Here is a 10,011-nt window from a genome sequence, read left to right as displayed (position 1 = left end):
ACCTCTGCCTTAGCAAAGGTGGAGGTATTGTTTTTCAGTCACATTTGTTTGTTTGTTTGTCCATGGACAAGATATCTCAAGAACTGCTTGATGGATTCGAATGAAACTTTCAGGGATGTTTGGCCTCAGACAAGACAAAATGCTTAGCAACATTTTGTCGGACTATACATTCTGACTTCAAATTCTGTTAACGTCAACTTTACCTTTCATCCTTTTGTGAGTTGATAAAATAAGTACCAGTCAAATACATGGGTCAATATAATCAACCGTTATATCCCCTTAAAAACGGCTGGCCTTGTGCCAAAATTTGAAACCGTTGTATACCATTTGTTTATCATGCTATCATTATTTGACTGCTCAGAAGTAGCAATAGACATAATGTTTGTTTTCATCAGGTCCGCAAACTTCAGACATAAAGTACATGTTTTTGTTTGTTTTTTGTTGGACAGAAGCGATGTAGATTTTTGTATGGTATTGATAGCTGTCTTTATTTACTACAGCTGTTTAAAGTAGAATGAGTGTGTTTTAGAAATTTAGGTTAGTGCTCCACCATTATTGATTCTATAATTGCCCTCCCCCTCATTCTTAAGAGATGTAACCTAAGGTTTGAATTCCTTTCAGGCAATATGGTGGTTCTCATGTATAACAACAATGTCATAAAACATTTGTTGTTTCTCTATCAACAATCACACCAACACATCTTCTGTGTTTTATGAACCTGTCTAGATTTAATTTTAAAAGTCCCCATAGTGATAATATTTGTCGCCTACTATTAGAAAAGGCATGTAGCCTAGTGGTCAAGGTGTTTGGTGCGTGATCATAAGATCATGGGTTCAATTCCTGGATGAGTAGTGAACTGTGTCCTTGAACAAGACACTTCATTTTATACTGTTCCAGTCTGCTCAGCCACAGTAAATGACTACAGGTGCTGGTGCAGCTCTCTCTCTCTCTCCCTCTCTCTCTCTCTTCCTCTCTCTCTTTCACCTTTTATTTCATCGACTCCAAAAGGATGAAAGGCATTTGAACTTGGAAGATAAAGACCAATGAAATGCTGCAAAGCATTCCAGGGCAAGTGTCTTCCATTGTAGCCTTGACCCAACCAAAGCCATGCGAGTAGATTTGGCTGATGAGAACTGAAAGAAACTTGTCTTGTGTGTGTGTGTTTTTGTGTGTGTGTGTGATTTTATGATAGATGTAAAGGAGTGTCACCATTATGCAAGAGGTGTCCTTCATTTCCAGTCTTTCGTGAAAACATGCCTGGTCATAGGGAAATATCACCTTGCTTGGAAACAGATGAGGGATGGCAACAGGAAGGGCATCCAGCCATAGAAAGTCTGCCTCAACAAATTCTCTCTGACTCATGCTAGCATGGAAAAGTAGGCATTAAATGATGATGACGACGATGATGATGATAGGGAGGAAGAGGAGGAAGAATTGGTTTGCAAGAAGAAGACTATGCCAATGTCCTTTGTTGGTCCTGTCTCCACCCTGTCTTCAAAGAATGTGTGAAATCAATACTGTTAACATTTTTGAATAATAATAATTTGATGAGTACAGGGAAAAAGATGATCGTATCCCAGAGAAGAGGTGGAGGCAGCTTAGACAGAATTATTAGCATGATGTGAGTGGGGTAGCAAACAGGAACGGATTAACACAGATTTGGGTGTGACAAAACAAGGAGACAAGATTACTATGATTGTACACCCAACCACCATCGTTATCACGACCATCATCACCCAAATCGCTACCTCCACATTTGAAAATGGTTTTTAAATCATCTTATCTCAGGACTCAGCTTGGGTTTGGTGTGAAGTATAGCTGTGTTGGAAGGGGTTGATGCTTGTCTGTGGGAAGTTAAGGAGCAGTGAACTGAAGTGTTATTGGCATAAGAGTGACAAAATCCGAAGTAGAATAAGTAATGATAGAAAGAATAACCCTTTCTACTATAGGCACAAGGCCTTGAATTTCTGCAGAGGGGACTAGTCGATTACATCGACCCCACTACTTGACTAGTACTTAATTTATTGACCCCGAAAGGATGAAAGGCAAAGTCAGCCTCAGTGGAATTTGAACTCAGAACATAACTATTTATTTATTTATTTATTTATTTATGTGTTTCAGCCAAGTGGCTGCGGTCATGCTGGTGCATGCTAAGCATTTCATCCAGCATGCTAACGATTCAGCCAGCTCACTGCTTTGATAGGAAGAATAACGAGTTGTGAAAGAAGCTGTATTGAAAACTGTATTTCTTTATTGCCCACAGGGGGCTACACACAGAGGGACAAACAAGGACAGACAAAGGGTTTAAGTCGATTACATCAACGCCAGTGCGTAACTGGTACTTATTTAATTGACCCCCCAAAAGGATGAAAGGCAAAGTCAACCTTGGCGGAATTTGAACACTCGATGTAATGGCAGATGAAATACCATTAGGCATTTCACCCATCATGCTAACAATTTTGCCAGCTTGCCAAAACTGTATTGAACACGAAAAAAAACAACAAAGATTTTGCTTAAAATAACAACAAAATTCATGTCAACAGGAAAAAAAAGCTGATGTACAGATGATAATGATGATGATGATGTCGATTATGATGATTTCAGAATATCATTTCAAAAACTTACTATAGAATAAACAAACAATATAAAAATAGGGAAAAACTTCCATTTGACTGACTTCATAACCATTACTTCATTCACCGCCAACCACATCAAGGTAACAACAACACCATCATTAACGTTAACAACAATAACAACAACAACAACAGCAACAATAATAATGACAAGGACAAAAGCATGAATCATTTTTCAATATGCAACAGCTGTGAATGAAGGAAGGCAATGGAGGTTAGAGAGAAACACAACAATGCTTTAAGTCTCAAGGTCTTTATTGGAAAATAAATATGTCAGCTGTGATATAAAAGGATCTAGATAGAAATACGTAACTGTGTGACCAAAATATAGGTCAAATGTAATTGTTGTGTTGTGTTGCTGTTGTTTCTAGCAAATTTTGGTGGTATACCTTCTCCAAAGTTCTCTAATATTTTTATTGGTGTTTTTGTTGTTATTATCATTATTGTCGCTACTGTTGTTGTTTAGCACCAGATTAACCCTTACTGAGGACACCTACAATCAAAGGCATTCTAGCCATGGCCATTGCATATATATTTTATGCTGTTTCAATAAAGATATGCTATCCAGATGTATCTAGGACTACATTATGAAATGTGCTTCCCTCTATATGATATATATAGGTGGCTGTGAGGTAAGAAGCTTGCTTTCCAACCACATGGTTCAAGGTTCAGTCCCACTGTGTGACACCTTGGGCAAGTGTCTTCCCTCCACCCAGCCATTGCTTGACGACCGATGTCGATGTATTTAAGTCCCTGAAACTTAACAGTTCACTCAAAGAGACCGATAGAATAAGTTGTTGGCATCCTTTTGTCTCGGGAGACAATGGAGTTGCGCACAAACTAATCCAGCCTGGTTTTTACATTTCATGTCCTCTCCAGTTTCCTCTCCAGTTTTGCGCAGGCCTGGGCTAGATGTAAGAAAATCCTGGGTAGCCCAATCGTCAGGATTCCTCTCTCGACCTTGCTGACATAGTCCAAAGGAGTGCAGAGCATTACGTTTGGCACCAGATTGGTTTCAGGAGCTGCCAGAAGAGTGTCGAATCGAACACTAAACCGCCTACGGGCCTCCACTCCAGATTTCTTTGAAGGCTGTCTCCTTTCTGTAACCCTGGATAGGGACCCATACCTGGTACTGTCAGCTCGAGCCAGCCGAGCCCGGGACTCATGTCAGGCAGAGTCGTCACTCCCTGAAGTAGTGAAGAAAATTGCTACCCACTACCTAAATAGAATAAGTACTAGGCTTACAAAGAATAAGTCTTGGTGGTCTAAACAACAGACTAAGGGTCTACAACTTCTTGCTGAACAACCAGCGGAGATGATTTGTTTGCAGTGATCACATATTGGTGCTACACATTAGCTCACTCCTCTCCATCAAATTGACATTACCTGTCAGGTGTATGGGAGTGCCACATGTTGGATGTCAAAGCAATTGCAGAGCGAACTGAAATGAAGTATTTTCCTTAAGAACACAATGCATTGCCCGGTCTGGGAATTGAAACCACAATCGTGAGTGCAACACCTTAACCATTAAGTCATGTGCGCTTATATATATTTCATCATCATCATCATCATTGTTTAATGTTTGCTTTCTATGCTGGTATGGGTTGGACGGTTTGACATTGAGATGGCTAGCAGGGAGCTGTCCAGACTCCAGCTGCCTGTTGAGGCATTGGTTTCTATGATTGGAGATGTGTGTGTGGTGTGTCTACAAACGTATATACATGTAGACCATTTCTGAAGACTGTGAAATATGATTTGAGGGAGATTTCTTTAACATTTCTATAATGATGTGTGACTGTACACAACCATTCTTGTTTAATTATTTGTTTATGATGACAATTAAGCCCTAATTAACACTTGAATTGAGTAATATGTGATAGCTTAGTTTCCAACGCCTAAAATGGTGATGGGTAGTGTAGGGTCAAATTTGAGTTTTATATCTTTATTCATTTTGTTGTTAGTGTGAAAGAGTTGAAATGAATTGCTGCTAAACACTAAATGGGCAGGATCCACTTAATCAATTGTTGCCTCTGAAAAAAATCTGTGGCCTTGTGCTAATGCTACAAATCAATATTGTTTATGATTTTGATCTCTTTCTCTTTGTCTCTTTCTCTCTTTCACACTCTTTCTCTCTCTCTCTACCTATCTATCTATCTATCTATCAATATATATATGTATATAAACATTTCATATTTATACATTCACCTATCAATTTATCTACCTTTTTGTCTCACCTTCTTTATTGCATTCACATTTCTCTTGTTATTTAATGTACATATTCTCAAATATTTGATGGTGTGTGTGCGTGCGTCTCTGTGTGTGTGTGTATGCGTGTGTGTCTGTGTGTACATAAGGGTGTGCTTGTGTGCACTTGCATGCATGTGCATATTAACTTGTCTATATGTGTGTGTCTGAGCAGATGTCCTCTGTATGCTTGCTGTCATTTTTCTTTTTCCCTCCAAAATATTGTCAGAGGTTGAATGGTTTTGCAAACTCAAGCATTAACATAAATTTATTTCTGTACATTATAAAACAGATGACTAAAACAAGCATTCAACCATAAATTAGATATTGTTTGCATTTACCTGTTTGATATATATTTTTCAAAAGAGTGTATAACTCTTTTTGGTGTAAACATATACATGCATATTTTGTTTGTATGTGTGTGTATATATATATATATATATATATATATATATATATATAGTATGTGAGTGTGTCTGTCTGTCTGTGTGTCCATGTGTGTGTGTGTGTGTACGAGTGAGTGATATATGTACATATATACATATATGTCCGCATAGGTATGTATATATGTGTATATATAATCTTCATCATTTAATGTCCACTTTTCCATGCTTGCATGGGTCGGGCAGAAATCATTAATGCAGATTTTCTACAGGTGGATACTTTTAATGTCAAAGGGGTAGAGTTGCAACTTTTTTTTTGTAACTGGATTAATACTGGGTTGCTGTTACACACACATGACTTCTCAACATGTTTCTGTGGCAATCACTAACAGAACAGTCCTCTCCAAACTTAGAGCTTATTTTGGTAGCAATCTTCAGCATGTTAACAATGCAATGCAATCTTCAGCATATCAACAATGCAATTCTCTTTGGTAGCACCAGAGTTTGACTGGTATCTAGTAGACTATGGGCTTTCAGATCATTTGAGACAGCATCAGATTAGACATCTGTGAATTTGCTGAGAGCATAGAGATAAAAATGTAGCAACAGTCTGTTTGATGTGACCTGCCTTTGGCTCATATTTACTATAAGGGTTCAAACGTTTAGGTAAAACTTCTTCAGGTTCAAATAGATATCCTGGTAAAGACTGTTCCACTGACAAGTGATATACAGCTTTTCATCAGATATAAGGATGGTCATATTGTAAAGGAGATAGTTAAATGCATGGAGAGCTATCCCTAATTCCTTTGTCATATTTCTGGCATCTTTCTTAAATAAGTAGGCAATCTATATGATTGTTTCCAGTAAGATGGTGTTGTTTTAATTTGAGTAATGATACTTGGTATAACACCCAAACTGCTACCTAAGTGACTGAAAAATATGGGAATCTTTGATTTGAGGCAGTGTTGTTATGGAACACTGGTAAGGGCAACTGTGGTTGTATTATCTTTGCTAAGCATGTATTAGGTGTCATAATTGCAGGGTAATAATTCTACCTGCCAATGAAAAATGTTATCCTTCATTTTGTATGTAATGGAAAATAGCATCAAAATAAAATAGCTCACCATTTTCTCATTCTTCCTATGATAGCCATATCCTTCTTTTCAATTAATAAGAGATTTTGTTCTGGCTGAGAAAGAGTTCCAGAGAAGATGACAGGTTTATTATGCTGCAAAAGGACACCTGAAATTGTTGTTCCAGAAGCATCAGTTTCTACAAGTAATGAAACTTTAGATAAGAACAGGTGAGAAAGAGGCATTAATTATTGATGTTTTAAACAGGTGAATAGCATCTAGGTGTCTTTTTTGCAACAGAAATGTAGAATTTAGTAAAGATTGAATTCATTCCAGGAATGGAAATGCTCATTTAGTTTAGTAACCAAACAAACCTATAGTCATAGCTGTTTAAGCATTGCAAGGCATTAAGTAATCAATCACAAGGGGTTTCAATCATTCCAGGCCAGGTTACAGAGAATTATTTTCTATTTTGTATCCTAGGTTACAAATGGATGTTTGGTGGAGAAAACATTTATCATTGTTCAATGCAATGTTGAGTCTTTTAATAACTGGAATAAATTTAGCCAAGTTCTTATTATGATCCTTAATAGTTTTGCCAACGACAATAACATCGTTGAAGTCGGCCTAAACTCCTTTGATATTATTGTCGGTAATTATGTCATCCATCACTCCTTGGAAGATACTTAGAGCATTAGTCAAGCTAAAATGTAATCTTGTAAACTGGAATAAATGTCCATAAGCTTTAAATGCGGTATATCTCTCATTGTGAACTTGGAGTGGAATATGATTGTGTGCAGCTTTCAGATCCAGATTACTATAGAATTTATTACTGGACATAGAATGCATAGGGGTTTTTAATATAAAGAAATTGGATAGGCATCTAGAAAGTAATACTGATTTATTATTTGTAAGGAGCCGACACAAGACATATTCTGCCATGGATTCTTCCTCCTACTCCTTGTGTCTCTATGGAGAGACTGAGGGACTGATAATAAGACTGTCAAGTGAATGAGGCTCTACTGATTTCTTCCTAAAATGTTTCAGTAGTTACAGACCAAAATTTGCATGTGTGATGAGGAGGCATAGATTTAATGCTTTTGCACCTCCAATTGGAAATTGCAAAAACTAGTTTCTACCCTTTAATATATATACCTTAGCCAAGTATTTTCTACTATAGCTCTGCACTGACTAAAGTCTTGTGAGTGGATTTGGTGGATGGAAACTGAAAGAAGCCTGTTGTGTATGTATATATATATAATAATATAAATAATATATAAATATATGCATATATCTATACATATATGTACATACCTACATATATATGTTTATATACATGCATATATGGGTACAGGACATCAAAAAAACGTTAAACACAATGAGAAACGAAAACATAGAAAACAAACATTTTTTCGAACAACAAAAAAAACAAACAGAGAAACAAGACATACGACATAAAGAGTATAACCCTTCGTCAGTTGTCCCTGTTTCATCTACTCCACATTTCGAAGGCAAGGACAATATGCGACTTCGTTGAAACAGTCCTTCCTGCAAAGCAAATTAAATAAAATTTGGGATTTTTTTTTTTATATGTATATGTGTGTGTGTGTGTGTATAGTTCTGCGTGTCTTTGTGTTTGTCCCCTGCCTCTGCTTGCTGGTATCCTTGTAACTTAGTGGGGTAGCAAAATAGGCTGATAGACTAAGTACTAGTACTTAACAATAAGTACTGGGGTTCATTCAGGTCACTTAAAACTTTCAAGGAGTGCCCCAGCATTGCCACAGTCCAATGACTCAAATGAGTAAAAGTGTGTGTGTGTGTGTGTGTGTGTATTTATAAATGTATATACATTTGTATATATATGTGTGTGTGTGTTTGTGTGTGTGTTTGTGTGTGTGTGTGTGTGTGTGTGTGTGTGTGTGTGTGTATGAAACAACTGTTGTTTATCATTAGGCCTAACTCATCATAAAGCAAATACTACCACGAGCAATATCCAAACCACAGTGGAAAAGGCAAGCCAGTGGATTGGGTTAAAAAGAGACAATGGGCAATGGATAGAAGAATACTGAACAAAACCTGATAACCAGTTGATCTAGCAAGCAGAGCTTCATTTCGAGTGGGGCCGTTGTGCAATGATACCATTTAGAAGTAGGTCCTGAAATGGCCTGCATCTTCTCCCGATGACCTCATAAATATGCTAGCATCCAGTATGTGGAGCTTTCGACCGGTAGCACTTGCATCTGCAAGTTGTTTGCAAAAAAACCTATGATTATGTATTTTTTTTTGCAAGATTTCTGATGTGATATCATATGTTGAAACAGATATTGTAATATTTGGTGATATAGGTGCAGGAGTAGCTGTGTGGTAAGTAGCTTGCTTACCAATCACATGGTTCCAGGTTCAGTCCCTCTGCGTGGCACCTTGGCAAGAGTCTTCAACTATAGTCTCGGACCGACCAAAGCCTTGTGAGTGGATTTGGTAGACAGAAACTGAAAGAAGCCCGTCGTATATATGTGTGTGTGTGTGTGTGTGTGTGTGTGTTTGTGTGTCTGTGTTTGTCCCCCCACCATCGCTTGACAACCGATGTTGGTGTGTTTACGTTCCCATAACTTAGCGGTTCACAGTTTGTATATATTCCATATTTCAGGGGTTTTTGCCTCTTCATCAGCACTCATCTAACCTAATATGTGTGTGTGTGTATACATGTCCAACTAGTTGGACATCACTTTCCTCTTCTCTCACCTCTCGACTCTTTTTCTTCTCTTCTATTCATTCTATACCCTTTCAAAATTTCTCCCAGGCATTACCCATAACAATTCGTCTTGACCTAACACCTGCTAATGTTTGTCTTCGTCGATTGTTTACTCTGTAAGTTCACTCTGTTGTTATATGTTCATTCGAAGCCTTAACTCTCTTCAAATTTCATATTTTTAAAATTGCTGGATGCTGCTGTCTTATGAAGTATTACTATCTTGTTGTTAAGAGCACAAAACAGGTAGGTATTAATCAATAGTCAACAACTGATGAGCAAGTTACCTTCTTTTGGTATTTCGTCCTGTACTTTTCTCTCGTGTGTTTACATATTTTTCACTCATTGGTGAAGTACTTAATGTGTACTTTATATACATACATACATACATACATAAACATATGTGTGTTTGTGTTTTATGCATAAATGCTTGTATAGTTATGCGTATATAATTTGATTCATCACGCTGCTTTTATATCACCACCATCATGCTCTCAAGTGCTTTTATTTAAAGGTAAACTCTGTTGCAAGGATTTGATCCAAGGTTATTTCGTCCCATCATCCCACCTTAGAGGCTCTGCAAAAGGTCAAAAGGTCATAGGGTCTGTTATTATTCCTAATCTGACTAAGATATAAAAATACAACTAAAGGAATGGAAACGTTTTTATTTATTTTAAAACTATATTTTCTAAGTATAGAGTCACAATGTATTATGCATCTATCACAAGCTATTCTTATCCCTTTGTGTGAGCATTTGTGTGTATACACAGATACATACAGGCAAACACGCACACACACACACACACACATGCATGTGCATGTGCATGCATGGACACATACTCACACACTCATACACATAATTATATGTATGTATCCATGTATGTATGTATGTATGTATGTATATATATATATATATATATATATATATA

General features: G+C 37.2%; 1 protein-coding gene and 1 long non-coding RNA gene across 5 annotated transcripts in view; both read left to right on the top strand.

Annotated features, from left to right (window-relative positions):
- LOC128250623 (uncharacterized) overlaps window positions 1-4,709 on the top strand; it is a 5,631-nt gene extending 922 nt beyond the window's left edge. Inside the window, exon 3 of the long non-coding RNA XR_008266651.1 lies at window positions 19-4,709. This is a non-coding gene — a long non-coding RNA (uncharacterized LOC128250623). The remainder of the gene's footprint in view (window positions 1-18) is intronic.
- The window catches only part of LOC106876029 (ras-specific guanine nucleotide-releasing factor 2), a 563,899-nt gene that overhangs the window by 92,688 nt on the left and 461,200 nt on the right, over window positions 1-10,011 (top strand). The gene's annotated exons all lie outside the window — the stretch shown is intronic.

Source organism: Octopus bimaculoides, chromosome 2, assembly GCF_001194135.2.
Source record: "Octopus bimaculoides isolate UCB-OBI-ISO-001 chromosome 2, ASM119413v2, whole genome shotgun sequence".
NCBI lineage: Eukaryota > Metazoa > Mollusca > Cephalopoda > Octopoda > Octopodidae > Octopus > Octopus bimaculoides.
Note: the sequence above shows the minus strand (reverse complement) of the source record. Positions and strands in the feature narration are given on the sequence as shown.